The sequence below is a fragment of the Balaenoptera musculus genome, chromosome 11 (genome assembly GCF_009873245.2).
Source record: "Balaenoptera musculus isolate JJ_BM4_2016_0621 chromosome 11, mBalMus1.pri.v3, whole genome shotgun sequence".
Classification (NCBI taxonomy): domain Eukaryota; kingdom Metazoa; phylum Chordata; class Mammalia; order Artiodactyla; family Balaenopteridae; genus Balaenoptera; species Balaenoptera musculus.
The window spans coordinates 20,662,760-20,676,649 of NC_045795.1; positions in this window are offsets into that span (position 1 = coordinate 20,662,760).

Sequence of the window (13,890 nt, forward strand, 5' to 3'; positions counted from 1 at the left end):
TTCTGCCTTTGTTAGCTTTAAACTGCCTTAGTTGAGTTTCCCTGTCCCAGTTAGTCTTGCCCAAGGAGCCTATTGGAACCAGCATCTTAGATTAGCTACTTGGTTCCTCTCTGTATTAGTGTTCTATTGTGGCTGTAATCAATTACCACAAACTTAGTGACTTAAAGCAACACATATTTATTCTTACAGTTCTGGAGGCCAGAAGTCCCACATGGGTTTCCCTGGGCCAAAAATCAAGACGCCGTCAGGGCCACACTCTCCCTGGAGGCTTTAGGGGAGAATCTATTTCTTTTTCTCTGGCTTCTAGATGTCACCTGCCTTCCTTGGCTCATGGCCGCTTCCTCCATCTTTAAAGGCAGCAGCATAACATCTTCAAATCTTTCTAACTCTGACCCTCCTATCTCCCTCTTTATAAGGACCCTTGTAATTATATTGGGCTCACTTGGAAAATCCAGGATAATCTTCACGTCTCAAAATCCTTAATCATACACACAAAGTCCCCTTTGCCATACAAGGTAACATATTCACAGGTTCCGGGGATTAGGATGTGAAAATCTTCAGGTGGCATTACTCAGCGTACCGCAGCCCACTTTTGAAAAGTGGAGAAGTAGCATGGAGAGCTGAAACAACAGTGCCTTCCTTCCTGTAATTGAAAATTCTGGTTATGACTTATTATAAAGTCATTCTGTACTTGGTCAGCCAATAAAAATAGTTAAAAAGAGGGCAAATGAGAACTTCTTTTGCCTAGTTTGCCCCAATGAAGGTGTGACATTTTCTAATTTGTGCAAAAGTACAGCATGACCTGGCAGCAGCCTTGGCAGAAAAAGTAGCTGAGACTGGATCCCCAAAATAGGACTAAATATAATAAGGAAAGAGTGATCAACAGTGTCCAATGCCAGAAGTAAGATTTAAACTATATTTTTCAAGCGACATATTTTGTTTAAATAGTGTAATCCTATAGTTGGATTTTGCAAGTTCCCTGAAGGAATCTTGTGTATTTTGAGAATTACTATATCCATAGCTCTTGGCACAGTATTTGGACTATAGAATATATTCAATAAACATTAGTTCATTGAATGGATGAATTCTTGAGTCACGCTTGCCATTAAAAATCAAGATTTCTGTAGCTGGGCCAAATCCCTTAGCCCCCATCATGATTTTCACATAACAAAGTGTTAAATCAACTCAGTGAGCTCCACACTTAATAAGTATCTATAACTTATTTACAAATATCAAGAGTAATGTAGCAGAAAAGATCAGAATCTTAAAAAGTTAAGTCTCTTTGGCCTGGCATTAGCAGCTGTTTCTAATCAGAGCAGTTCAATCCCACACTCTTTTTTGAGAATTTATTATATTCCAGACAGGATGCTAGCTTCTGAGAATATCAATTTGTTTAAGACCTGACCCATGACTCCACAGAGTTCAGAGGCCACTGAGCGAGACTATACACAAAGACAGACAACTAGGATGAAAAGTAATAAAAACTAACAATATAAGCGTGCACAAAGCACTAGGAGAGAACAAATAAGGACCCCTGTCAACAGAGGGGTGTCAGAGGAAGGCCTTCTGGAGAAGGCAGTCTGGTCAGTCTTCATGGGTGCCGTGAAAGAGCCAGTAATATAGGGAAAGGACTTTCCAGAAAGAACAAGGCCATAGAGGCAGGTGTGGGGAATTAGAATTGTTCAACATCCCTGGGGATTAAAGTACAAAGGCATAAAGGAAATTTGGTCAACTGACGGGAAACATGACAAACACTAAAAAAAAAATCAATTGCTTTTCTCAGTAGTAGAAATAACTAGCCAAGAATGGAAATTGAAAGAAGTTTTAATGTTCTCTACTAACAAAAACTCTAAAATTTTTAGGAATTATTTGAACAAGAAAAGTATGACTCAAAGGAAGAAAACAATACAATTGCATTAAAAGACATAAAACAAGATCTGGCTAAATGGAACTATATACTATATGATTGGGTGGGAGAACTTAATATCATAAAAATATTGATCTCCTCTGAATTAATAGACAGATTCAGTAAAAATCCAACTAGAAGAAGAAAAGATGGAAGGACAAACTGGAAATAGCCTAAATGTTCATCAGTGGGACTAACAGAATACATTGTGATACAGCCTTATCACAGAAAATTAAGCAACAGTTTAAAAGAATGAGTTGCATCTATACCATTTGACTTGGATGCTTTTGTACAATGTCATGTAATTTTAAATGAGTAAAGCAGATGCAGAGTACATAGAAAGAGATCCATTTTTTCTAAATTTTTTATTTATTTATCCAATTTCTAATTTATTTACCCAAGAAAAGCCTCTATGAGTATTTTTATATGAGATTCTATGAGCCAGACCTGGCTGTTAACTTTGGTTATCTGATTTGGGTAACTAGTGAGATGCTAAAAGAAACCTATAAAACTAAACAAAAAGGTGGCTACAAAAAAGCAACAGTTATAGCCTGTGCATGTAGAATTGTGTGTGTGTGTGTGTAAATTTACATATGCACACATTTGTCTATGCGTGTACATACATGTACATACATATATGTATGTATGGGTTTCTTTGTTTTTCTGTTCTGTGTTCTGAACAAATCTCTCAAAATTTTCTTCCACTGCCCTAAAATAGCACTTCTTAAATTTAATGTGCATATGAATTACATAGGGAACTTATTAAAGTGTTAAATATATGGGTCTGGGTGGGCCTGAGGTTAAGCATTTGTATCAAGCTTCCAGATGGTGCAAGTTCCCATACTGCTGGCCCATTGTTACTTTGTGTAGAAAGAAATGCTCTCATACTCTCTTCCATTGTATTTAGTCTATAATTCATTCCAGGAATAATATTTTGTCAAAAATTTATTTAGCAATAGAGGTCCTTCTTTCAATGCCCATATTTTTCCTAGGATTTCTAAATTGTAAAAATAGTCAACTTTTCTTGTTTAATTTCTACTTATTTCAGTTTTGTAATTTCCTGGTGATTTTAACTAGAAGTTAATCCTTCATTTATTTCCTTGAGCAGTCTAAACATAGTTACCTTTGTCTGACTAAAATTATTTTCTTTTAAAGTAAATTCATGTTCCGTTTGTTGAGTTTGCCTGCTGTCTTTTAGGTCTATATTCATAAATTTTGAAATTTTGGGGTACAAACCAAATTAGTGTCTTTACTTATCTCTCTTTCTCAGTCTCTCTCTTCTCTCCCCTCACCGTCTCTCTCACTGCTTACCCTACACTGCCTAGAATTTTTTGTGTCGCCTTCATCTGCATTTTAAGGTTCATGTTCCAGAACCATTCCAGGGCTTACCCTAGCATTCCAGGTCTCCTGCCCTGTGATAATATTCTGGTCATCCCAAATCTGGTCTCTGATCTTGTGGGCAGCTTGATTGAGGTCCTAGTTGCCAGCCTTAGTCTGTGTTTGGCCCCCTGCCTCCTCAGGACTCTATCTTGCTAAGGCCCATAGCCCTGGATGTCATCAGTCACAGAATGATCTGCTGCCTCTTTCATCATGTGTTAGATTCTAAGATGACCTCAGTCACCCCTGTCTCCTCCATGTTCATACCTGTGTTCATGCCCTTGAGTGTGGGTGTGACCTGTGATTTGCTTCCAACCAATAGAATATAACAAAGGTGAAGGAATGTCATTTCCATTATTATATTATATATTATATATTAATATTATTATTTATTTTATTATATTATATTATATATTATATTATTATATTATATTTATTTTATTATATTATATTATATTATAATTATATTATCTTATATTATTATTTATATTATATTATATTATATTATATTATATTATATTATTATATTATATTATATTATCCTCCATCTTGCTAACAGGTTTGCTCTCTTACTCTTTTGTTGGCTTGGAGGAGGCAAGTGGTTCTATTGGGGAACACCCACCCAGGCAGAAACTAGGAGCCTGTAGGAGCTGAGGCAGCCCCCACCAAGAAGTTTAAACCTTCAGTTCTGTAGCTGCAAGGAACTGGGTTTTGCCAACAACTCGAGGGAGCTTGGAAGTGGATATTTCCCCCATCATGCCTCTGATGAGACTTCAGGCTCATCCAACACCTGGACTGCAGCCAGGTGAGACCCTGAAGCAGAGAACCCAGCTAAGCCATGTCTGAACTGACCTACAGACACTGGGTAAAAATAAATATGCATTGTTTCAAGCCCCTAAGTTTCTAGTAATTCATTTTGCAGCAGTAGATAACTAATACCCATGAGCAGTAGAGTCTATCAGCACTACATGTCAAACAGTGAGGCTGTCTCTGGTCCCATGTCCTTACAGAGACCACTCTTTATCTCTGTCCTCTTAATGCTGAGAGGTCAAATTCCCAGACACTACTACCAGCTCTCAGTCCTGGGGTTCTGCGGGCCTGTGGCCTCAGCCCTGTGCAAAGATTTCTCCTTACTTTCTAGCTTACAGAGATGTTTATACTGTTTCTGAGTTTTGTTATTTCCCTCCTCTATTTATATTTTACCTATTAAATAGATAAAATATAATGAAATGAAATAAAGGAGAATGAATTTTATATTCATCTTTTTTAAAAAATTAATTAATTAATTAATTAATTTTTGGCTGTGTTGGGTCTTCGTTTCTGTGTGCAGGCTTTCTCTAGTTGCGGCGAGTGGGGGCTACTCTTCATCGCGGTGCGCGGGCTTCTCATTGTCGTGGTCTCTCTTGTTGCGGAGCACAGGCTCTACACGCGGAGGCTCAGCAGTTGTGGCTCACAGGCTTAGTTGCTCCGCGGCATGTGGGATCTTCCCAGACCAGGGCTCGAACCCGTGTCCTCTGTATTGGCAGGCAGATTCTTAACCACTGCGCCACCAGGGAAGCCCTATATTCATCTTAACCAAAGTTGTTTTTTTTTTTAAATAAAACTAGTTTCATTGTTTTCTGTTTACAAAAGAAATAGATAACTTATTTGTTAACTTCTGCCTTAAAACTACCCTGGGAGTTTCAGGGTAAGGTGGATAAGCATACTCCATGCTGTCCCTCCATTGACTTCAGCTATAAAACCTGGAAATAATGCATAGAGCAGCAACTGCGGACTCTGAAATATAAACAGTAGCAGGCAGAGAGGGGAAGAAGAGAATTTGAAGTACCACTGAGCTGGAGTGAATTAGTCATTTATTTTTCTTCAGTATCCCCTGACCTGGGCTCCAGGCAGCTCACAACCCAGAAGTGGCCACAGGGACACAAAGACAAATTCAAAAGAAGCCCTTCAGTTGTGGCTCAACTGGAAAAAGCCTCTTCTAACCCTTAAAAAGAGTGGGAGTAGGGCTTCCCTGGTGGCGCAGTGGTTGAGAATCTGCCTGCCAATGCAGGGGACACAGGTTCGAGCCCTGGTCTGGGAGGATCCCACATGCAGCGGAGCGACTAGGCCCGTGAGCCACAATTACTGAGCCTGCGCGTCTGGAGCCTGTGCTCCGCAGCAAGAGAGGCCGCGATAGTGAGAGGCCTGCGCGCCGCGATGAAGAGTGGCCCCCGCTCGCCACAACTAGAGAAAGCCCTCGCACAGAAACGAAGACCCAACACAGCAATCAATCAATCAATAAGTGAATAAATAAATAAATAAGCTTTAAAAAAAAAAAAAAAAAGAGTGGGAGTAAACCCATTTTTTCTTTTCTCCGTTCTCTCCAACCCTGGCCCTCAAGCAATCCCATAGCCAAAACTCCAAGTAAAGTGAAACTTCATCTCATGTCAGGGGTCTCAAAATGATGTGGTGAATGCCCATTTCTTTTTTCAGTGTTTCTGATATTTAGCCCTGGACAAAGGTGCAGTCACAGGAAGAACACAGCAGAATGGAGTAAATAAAGTCCCAGCTTTCCAGACAAAGGGATTCTCGAAGGGGAGAACCAAGAAACTGAAAGTGCCAGGGAGATCTTGAAGAAAGAGGGGCTTGGAAAATCAATCCCATGAGATTGTTTATGAACTCCTGGGCTCACCTCCAAGCAGCATGTGCATGGATCCGACCTTAAACAGTATACTATAGAATTGAGAAATGAATTGAGAATTGAGAAATTGAAGTTCTCAATTCTATAGTACAGTATACTATAGAATTGAGAAATGAACTATGGATATATTATCACCAAGGACTTTGACTGACCACTGGGTGGCACACATGTTCAGTAAACCTGAATAGCATTGCAAGAGCCTTGAAAACTGAACTGACCCACAGCAAGCTGATGGGAACATACAGCCTGAATCTAATTAGGTTGATTGTTTACTGAGGGAAAAATATCAACCTTCTCAACAGAACTTAAACGACAGCTAGGATTTCATAAGACAATGTTCAAAATGGCCAGGATACAAACCAAACATACTAGGCATATGAAGAATTAGAAAAATGGCAACATTTCACAAGGGAAAAGGCAATCAACAGATGCCAATACTTAAATGACACAGATGTGAAATTTTTCTGGCAAGACTTAAAGCAACTATTTTTAAAAAACACTCCAGCAAAAAATTGCAAATCCTCTTGAAATGACTGGAAAGATAGAAAGTCTAGCAAAGAAGCAAAAGATATAAAGAAGGACCAAATGGAAATTTTAGAACTGAAAAATACAATACCTCCTCCCCTCATAAACCTTACTGAATGGCTCAATGGCAGAATGCAGATGACAGAGGAAAGAGACAGTGAATAATTTGTAGTGTTCTATCTTCAAGTCCAGTCTGAACTAGAGAGAAAGGGGGAAGAAAAGATGTTAAAAAAATGGACAGAGACTGGGGAGCCTGTGGAACAATCCTGAAAAACTCTAACATTTGTGTCATCAGAGTCTCAGAGGAGAAGCAGAAAAAAATATTTGAAGAAATATTGGCTGAAAAAGTCTCAGATACACTGAAAATATAAGTGTACAGATTTGTGAAGATCAGAAAACTCTAAACAAGACAAAACCAAAGAAATCTATGCCCATAATCAAACTACTGAAAGATAAAGACCAAGAAATTATCTTGAAATCAGCCAGAGGAAAACGTAGAAGGCAACAGCGATTTGAAGACTACGTATTTCTTATCAGAAACCAAAAAAGCCAGAAAGGAGTAGCATAACATTTTTCAAGTGCTGAGAGAAAAGAATTGTCAAGGCAGAATTATATATCCAGTAAAAATATCCCTCGGGAATGAGGGTGAAGTAAAGGCTTTCTCAAATGAAGGAAAAATAAGAGAATTCACAGCAAACCTGCTCAAAAAGAATTGCTAAAGTTCTTCAGGTGGAGGGAACTGATACCAGAAGGAAATTTGGACACTAGGAATGAAGAAAGAGCAACAGAAATAGTGAATACCTAGGTAAATATATTGAATAGTAGACCACTCTTCTCTTCTTTGGTTCCTTAAAATATGTTTGACATTGGAAGCAAAGTTTATAACATTTTTGATGGGATTATCAATGTATGCAGATGTAATACAAAAGATGACTAAAACATAAATGAGGAAGGATAAAGGAATCTATATGCCAATAAGGCTTCTATACCCAAAGGAGTAAAATACAGATTCTAAAAATAATAAAGGTAATACAGGAACTATCAAGAAGAGAGTAAGCATCACCTGTAATAGTAATCCAGAGATAATCATAGTTTTGGTGTTTGTTACTTACAATTTGTTCTGGTGCACAGACAAATCACATATTCATAAAAACATGCATTTTTTTAACATCTTTATTGGAGTATAATTTCTTTACAATGGTGTGTTAGTTTCTGCTGTATAAGAAAGTGAATCAGCTATATGTGTACATATATCCCCATATCTCCTCCCTCTTGTATCTCCCTCCCACCCTCCCTATCCCACCCCACTAGGTGGACACAAAGCACTGAGATGATCTCCCTGTGCTATGCGGCTGCTTCCCTCTAGCTAGCTATTTTATATTTGGTAGTGTATATATGTCCATGCCACTCTCTGACTTCGTCCCAGTTTACCCTTCCCCCTCCCCGTGTCCTCAAGTCTATTCTCTACGTCAGCATCTTTATTCCTGTCCCTACATTCTTCAGGACTTTTTTTTTTTTTTAGATTCCTTATATATGTGTTAGCATACAGTATTTGTTTTTCTCTACCTGACTTACTTCATTCTGTATGACAGACTCTAGGTCCATCCACCTCACTACAAATAACTCAATTTCGTTTCCTTTTATGGCTGAGTAATATTCCAATGTATATATGTGCTACATCTTCTTTATCCGTTCATCTGTGAATGGACACTTAGGTTGCTTCCATGTCCTGGCTATTGTAAACAGAGCTGCAATGAACATTGTGGTACATGACTCTTTTTGAATTATGGTTTTCTCAGGGTATATGCCCAGTAGTGGGATTGCTGGGTCATAGAGTAGTTCTATTTTTAGTTTTTTAAGGAACGTCCATACTGTTCTCCATAGTGGCTGTATCAGTTTACATTCCCACCAACAGTGCAAGAGGGTTCACTTTTCTCCACACCCTCTCCAGCATTTATTTTTTGATGATGGCCATTCTGACTGGTGTGAGGTGATATCTCATTGTAGTTTTGATTTGCATTTCTCTAATGATTAGTGATATTGAGCATTCTTTCATGTGTTTGTTGGCAATCTGTATATCTTCTTTGGAGAAATGTCTAGTTAGGTCTTCTGCCCATTTTTGGATGAGGTTGTTTGTTTTTTTGATATTCTGATATTTTTTTGAGATGCATGAGCTGCTTGTAAATTTTGGAGATGAATCCTTTGTCAGTTGCTTCATTTGCAAATACTTTTTTGAAATATAATCCCATTCTGAGGGTTGTCTTTTCGTCTTTTTTATGGTTTCCTTTGCTGTGCAAAAGCTTTTAAGAGTCATTTGGTCCCATTTGTTTATTTTTGTTTTTATTTCCATTTCTCTAGGAGGTGGGTCAAAAAGGGTCTTGCTGTGATTTATGTCATAGAGTGCTCTGCCTATGTTTTCCTCTAAGAGTTTGATAGTGTCTGGCCTTACATTTAAATCTTTAATCCATTTTGAGTTTATTTTTGTGTATGGTGTTAAGGAGTGTTCTAATTTCATTCTTTTACATGTGGCTGTCCAGTTTTCCCAGCACCACTCATTGAAGAGGCTATCTTTTCTCCATTGTATATCCTTGCCTCCTTTGTCATAGATTAGTTAACCATAGGTGTGTGGGTTTATCTCTGGGCTTTCTATCCTGTTCCATTTATCTATATTTCTGTTTTTGTGCCAGAACCATACTGTCTTGATTACTGTAGCTTTGTAATATAGTCTGAAGTCAGGGAGCCTGATTCCTCCAGCTCCATTTTTCTTTCTCAAGATTGCTTTGGCTATTCGGGGTCTTTTGTGTTTCCATACAAACTGTGAAATTTTTTGTTCTAGTTCTGTGAAAAATGCCTTTGGTAGTTTGATAGAGATTGCATTGAATCTGTAGATTCCTTTAGGTAGTATAGTCATTTTCACAATGTTGATTCTTCCAATCCAAGAACATGGTGTATCTCTCCATCTGTTTGTATCATCTTTAATTTCTTTCATCAGTGTCTTATAGTTTTCTGCATACAGGTCTTTTGTCTTCTTAGGTAGATTTATTCCTAATTATTTTATTATTTTTGTTGCAATGGTAAATGGGAGTGTTTCCTTATTTTCTCTTTCAGATATTTCATCATTAGTGTATAGGAATGCAAGAGATTTCTGAGCATTAATTTTGTATCCTGCTACTTTACTAAATTCACTGATTAGCTCTAGTAGTTTTCTGGTAGCATCTTTAGGATTCTCTATGTATAGTATCATGTCATCTGCAAACACTGACAGTTTTACCTCTTTTCCAAATTGGATTCCTTTTATTTCTTTTTCTTCTCTGATTGCCGTGGCTAAAACTTCCAAAACTATGTTGAATAATAGTGGTGAGAGTGGGCAACCTTGTCTTGTTCCTGATCTTAGTGGAAATGGTTTCAGTTTTTCACCATTGAGAACGATGTTGGCTGTGGGTTTGTCATATATGGCCTTTAATATGTTGAGGTAAGTTCCCTCTATGCCTACTTTCTGGAGGGTTTTTATCATAAATGGGTGTTGAATTTTGTCAAAAGCTTTTTCTGCATCTATTGAGATGATCACATGACTTTTCTCCTTCAATTTGTTAATTTGGTGTATCACATTGATTGATTGGCATATATTGAAGAATCCTTGAATTCTTGGGATAAACCCCACTTGATCATGGTGTATGATCCTTTTAATGTGCTGTTGGATTCTGTTTGCTAGTATTTTGTTGAGGATTTTTGCATCTATTTTCATCAGTGATATTGGCCTGTAGTTTTCTTTCTTTGTGACATCTTTTTCTGGTTTTGGTATCAGAGTGATGGTGGCCTCGTAGAATGAGTTTGGGAGTGTTCCTCCCTCTGCTATATTTTGGAAGAGTTTGAGAAGGATGCGTGTTAGCTCTTCTCTAAATGTTTGATAGAATTCACCTGTGAAGCCATCTGGTCCTGGGCTTTTGTTTATTGGAAGATTTTTAATCACAGTTTCAATTTCAGTGCTTGTGATTGCTCTGTTCATATTTTCTATTTCTTCCTGGTTCAGTCTCGGAAGGTTGTGCTTTTCTAAGAATTTGTCCATTTCTTCCAGGTTTTCCATTTTATTGGCATATATTTGCTTGTATTAATCTCCCATGATCCTTTGTATTTCTGCAGTACCAGTTGTTACTTCTCCTTTTTCACTTCTAATTCTGTTGGTTTGAGTCTTCTCCATTTTTTTCTTGATGAGTCTGGCTAATGGTTTATCAATTTTGTTTATCTTCTCAAAGAGCCAGCTTTTAGTTTTATTGATCTTTGTTATCGTTTCCTTCATTTCTTTTTCATTTATTTCTGATCTGATCTTTATGATTTCTTTCCTTCTGCTAACTTTGTTTTTTTTTTTTTTTGTTCTTCTTTCTCTAATTGCTTTAGATGTAAGGTTAGGTTGTTTATCTGAGATGTTTCTTCTTTCTTGAGGTAGGATTGTATTGCATAAACTTCCCTCTTAGAACTGCTTTTGCTGCATCCCATAGGTTTTGGGTTGTTGTGTTTTCATTGTCATTAAAACATGCACTTTTTAAGGGAAAAATAGGATTAAAGTATCCATGTTGTCTTGTGACCTATTCTTTACTTAATATTTTGTTGAGATCTTTATATAATATTGAATCTTTGTATATATGAGCACCTTCCTTTTTTAATATCTATATAATATATTGTATAGATGAATCATAATTTATTTAACTTATTATTTCTTAGCATGCAATTTGTTTCCAGTGTTTTTCTATCATAAATATATGCCTACCTAAACATATGCTATTATAAACCATATATTTATGAAATCTAAGAAAACGGTACTGATGAACCTAGTGGCAAGACAGGAATAAAGATGCAGAGGTAGAGAATGGACTTGAGGACACAGAGGGGAAGGGGAAGCTGGGACGAAGTGATAAAGTAGCATTGACATATATACACTATCAAATGTAAAATGGATGGCTAGTGGGAAGCTGCTGCATAGCACAGGGAAATCAGCTCAATGCTTTGTGACGACCTAGAGGGGTGGGATACGGAGGGTGGGAGGGAGGCTCAAGAGGGAGGGGATATGGGGATATATGTAATGCATATAGCTCATTCACTTTGTTGTATAGCAGAAACTAACATTGTAACAACATTGTAAAGCAATTATACTCCAGTAAAGATATTAAAAAAATAAAAGACACTTAAAAACTAAAAAAAAAAAACAAAAAAAACCCATATATTTTTACACACTGGTCTGATTATTTTCTTCAGATAATGTCTTGGAAGTAAAATAACTGGCTCAGTTGTAAAACTTACTACCAGACTACCTTCCAGGGAGGTCATTACTTCACATTTACAACAGGCAATTCTCCAACAAGGCCCATGTCCTTGTACTTTATGCAATCCCAGTCTCCAGTTCTTCTGTTTTTATCTCTCTAATTTATGCAACACCCCACGTCCTCAATAACCCTGTGTTGATTCTGTTGGGAGTACCAACTCTATCTCCTCCAGAACAGAGGCAGAAGTTCCTCTTAGAAAAATGTCCATCCATCATAACCTCAAGTCTCTCCAATGTCATTTTCCACCTAACTTCTTTGCATGACTTGGGTCTCAGGATAGGCAGTTACCCCTGAAGTTTGATACCTGGATTTGTCTGAATTCTTAACCGAAACTTTAGACCACATCCAACGGAACACACTGCCTCTCAAGCCTTCAGCCGAGCTTATAGTTTTAACTACATAATTACCACCTGAGCATCTTCCAATGCAAAAGCTGCGAAAGGACTCAGTCTCCAAAATTCACTTAACTTGCTGCACTGTACCAAATGTTAGTCTGAATGAGATAGAAAATATTTTTCAGGATTTAAAGGCCCAAGATCTTCCAATAATCAACTTACCACTTCCCAAGTTTCATGGGGGAGATTGGCAGTGGAACATTCCAGGGTCACTGGCTCTTATCTAGGAGGGAGCTTCAGAATCACCTGGGGAATTTTAAGAAAACACAGGTGCCAGGCTTCTCAGGAGTGAAGCTTAAGCATGTGGATGGCAGCAAAACTTCCCCTTTAAAAAAAAAGCTGCTGCATCTCTAGACAAATGAAGACTGCTTTTAAAATTTTTATTATAAAGCTTGGCCTTAACCTAGTGGTTCTCAACCTTGGATAAACATTCAAACTGCCTGGGGAGCTTTAAAGAGCACTAGTGCCTGAGCCAAACCCCAGAGATCCTGTTGTAATTATTCTCAAGTGTGTCCTCGGTGATGAGAATTTTAAAAGCTCCTCAGGTGATTCTAACGTTCAACCAGGCTGAACATTATTGAAATTATTAAAACCCTTCACATGGAAATTTTATTCTGGACAGCTGAGCTAGACCATGGATCAGTCACCAGATATAAAAGAGAGGCCACAGATTCATTTCCCAAAGAAAACCGTTGCCCTCTTCTAGATGTATAAAGAAGCCCTGGACACACTGTATCTAAAGCAGACCCGGGACAGATACTCCAGAAAATGCTGGATGAAGCAATAGGAGTCTTGGCTTTAGACTGTACCCTCTCCCACTCTAAAACTAATTCCCAGTGAAGTGTTACCAAACTGACCACTTGTCAATCAGCAAAGCAGGAGTGTGTGTGGGTGTGCGTGCATGACTTTCTACCCCAGACATACAGAAAAATATGATTCAACTTTCAGCATATATCAAATTTTGTGTTTTAGTATTGTTTTATTTCAAATTATATCTTGGAGAGAATGCATTATTTTGAACTGGATAAATGCTCCCCACTGCTGAACCCCAAGTGCCCGACCCTGGGTTGACCCAGATCTCTCTCTCTGAAGGCTGAATGGAGCCATCATAAATCTAATGGGCAAAAGGCTGGTCTGGAAGTTCTCCCAGCTGCAGAAAGAGAAAAAGAACAAAACAAGCAAGCAAGCAAACAAGCCACCAGAACACAAAACCGTGGAGGGGAGAGAGAGGAAGACTGGACTAAGGAGTGATAGTGTGATCTGATATTCAGAGGGGTGTGTGTGTGTGTGTGTGTGTGTGTGTGTGTGTGTGTGTGTTTGAGAGAGAGAGAGAGAAACAGAGAGACAGAGACAGACATAGACAGAGACAAAAAGAGAGGTAGAGCCCCAGCCCCAATAGGGAGGAACCAAACAGCTTATCTCTTTCCTAGGATCCCTCCATCTTGCAGCCTAAAGACACAGGGCCCCTACTTGGCCTGCACTCTTAGTGATATGGGTCAAGGGTCAACGGGACTTGTGGTTTTTAAAAACTTTTTATTTTGAAATAATTTCAGACTTACAGAAAAGTTACAAGAATACAAAGAACTCTCATATATAACCTTTACCTAGATTCACCTATTGTTAATATTACTCTTCTCTCCACCTATCCATCTATTTATAGATCTGTATCTCTCTCTATATATATAATTG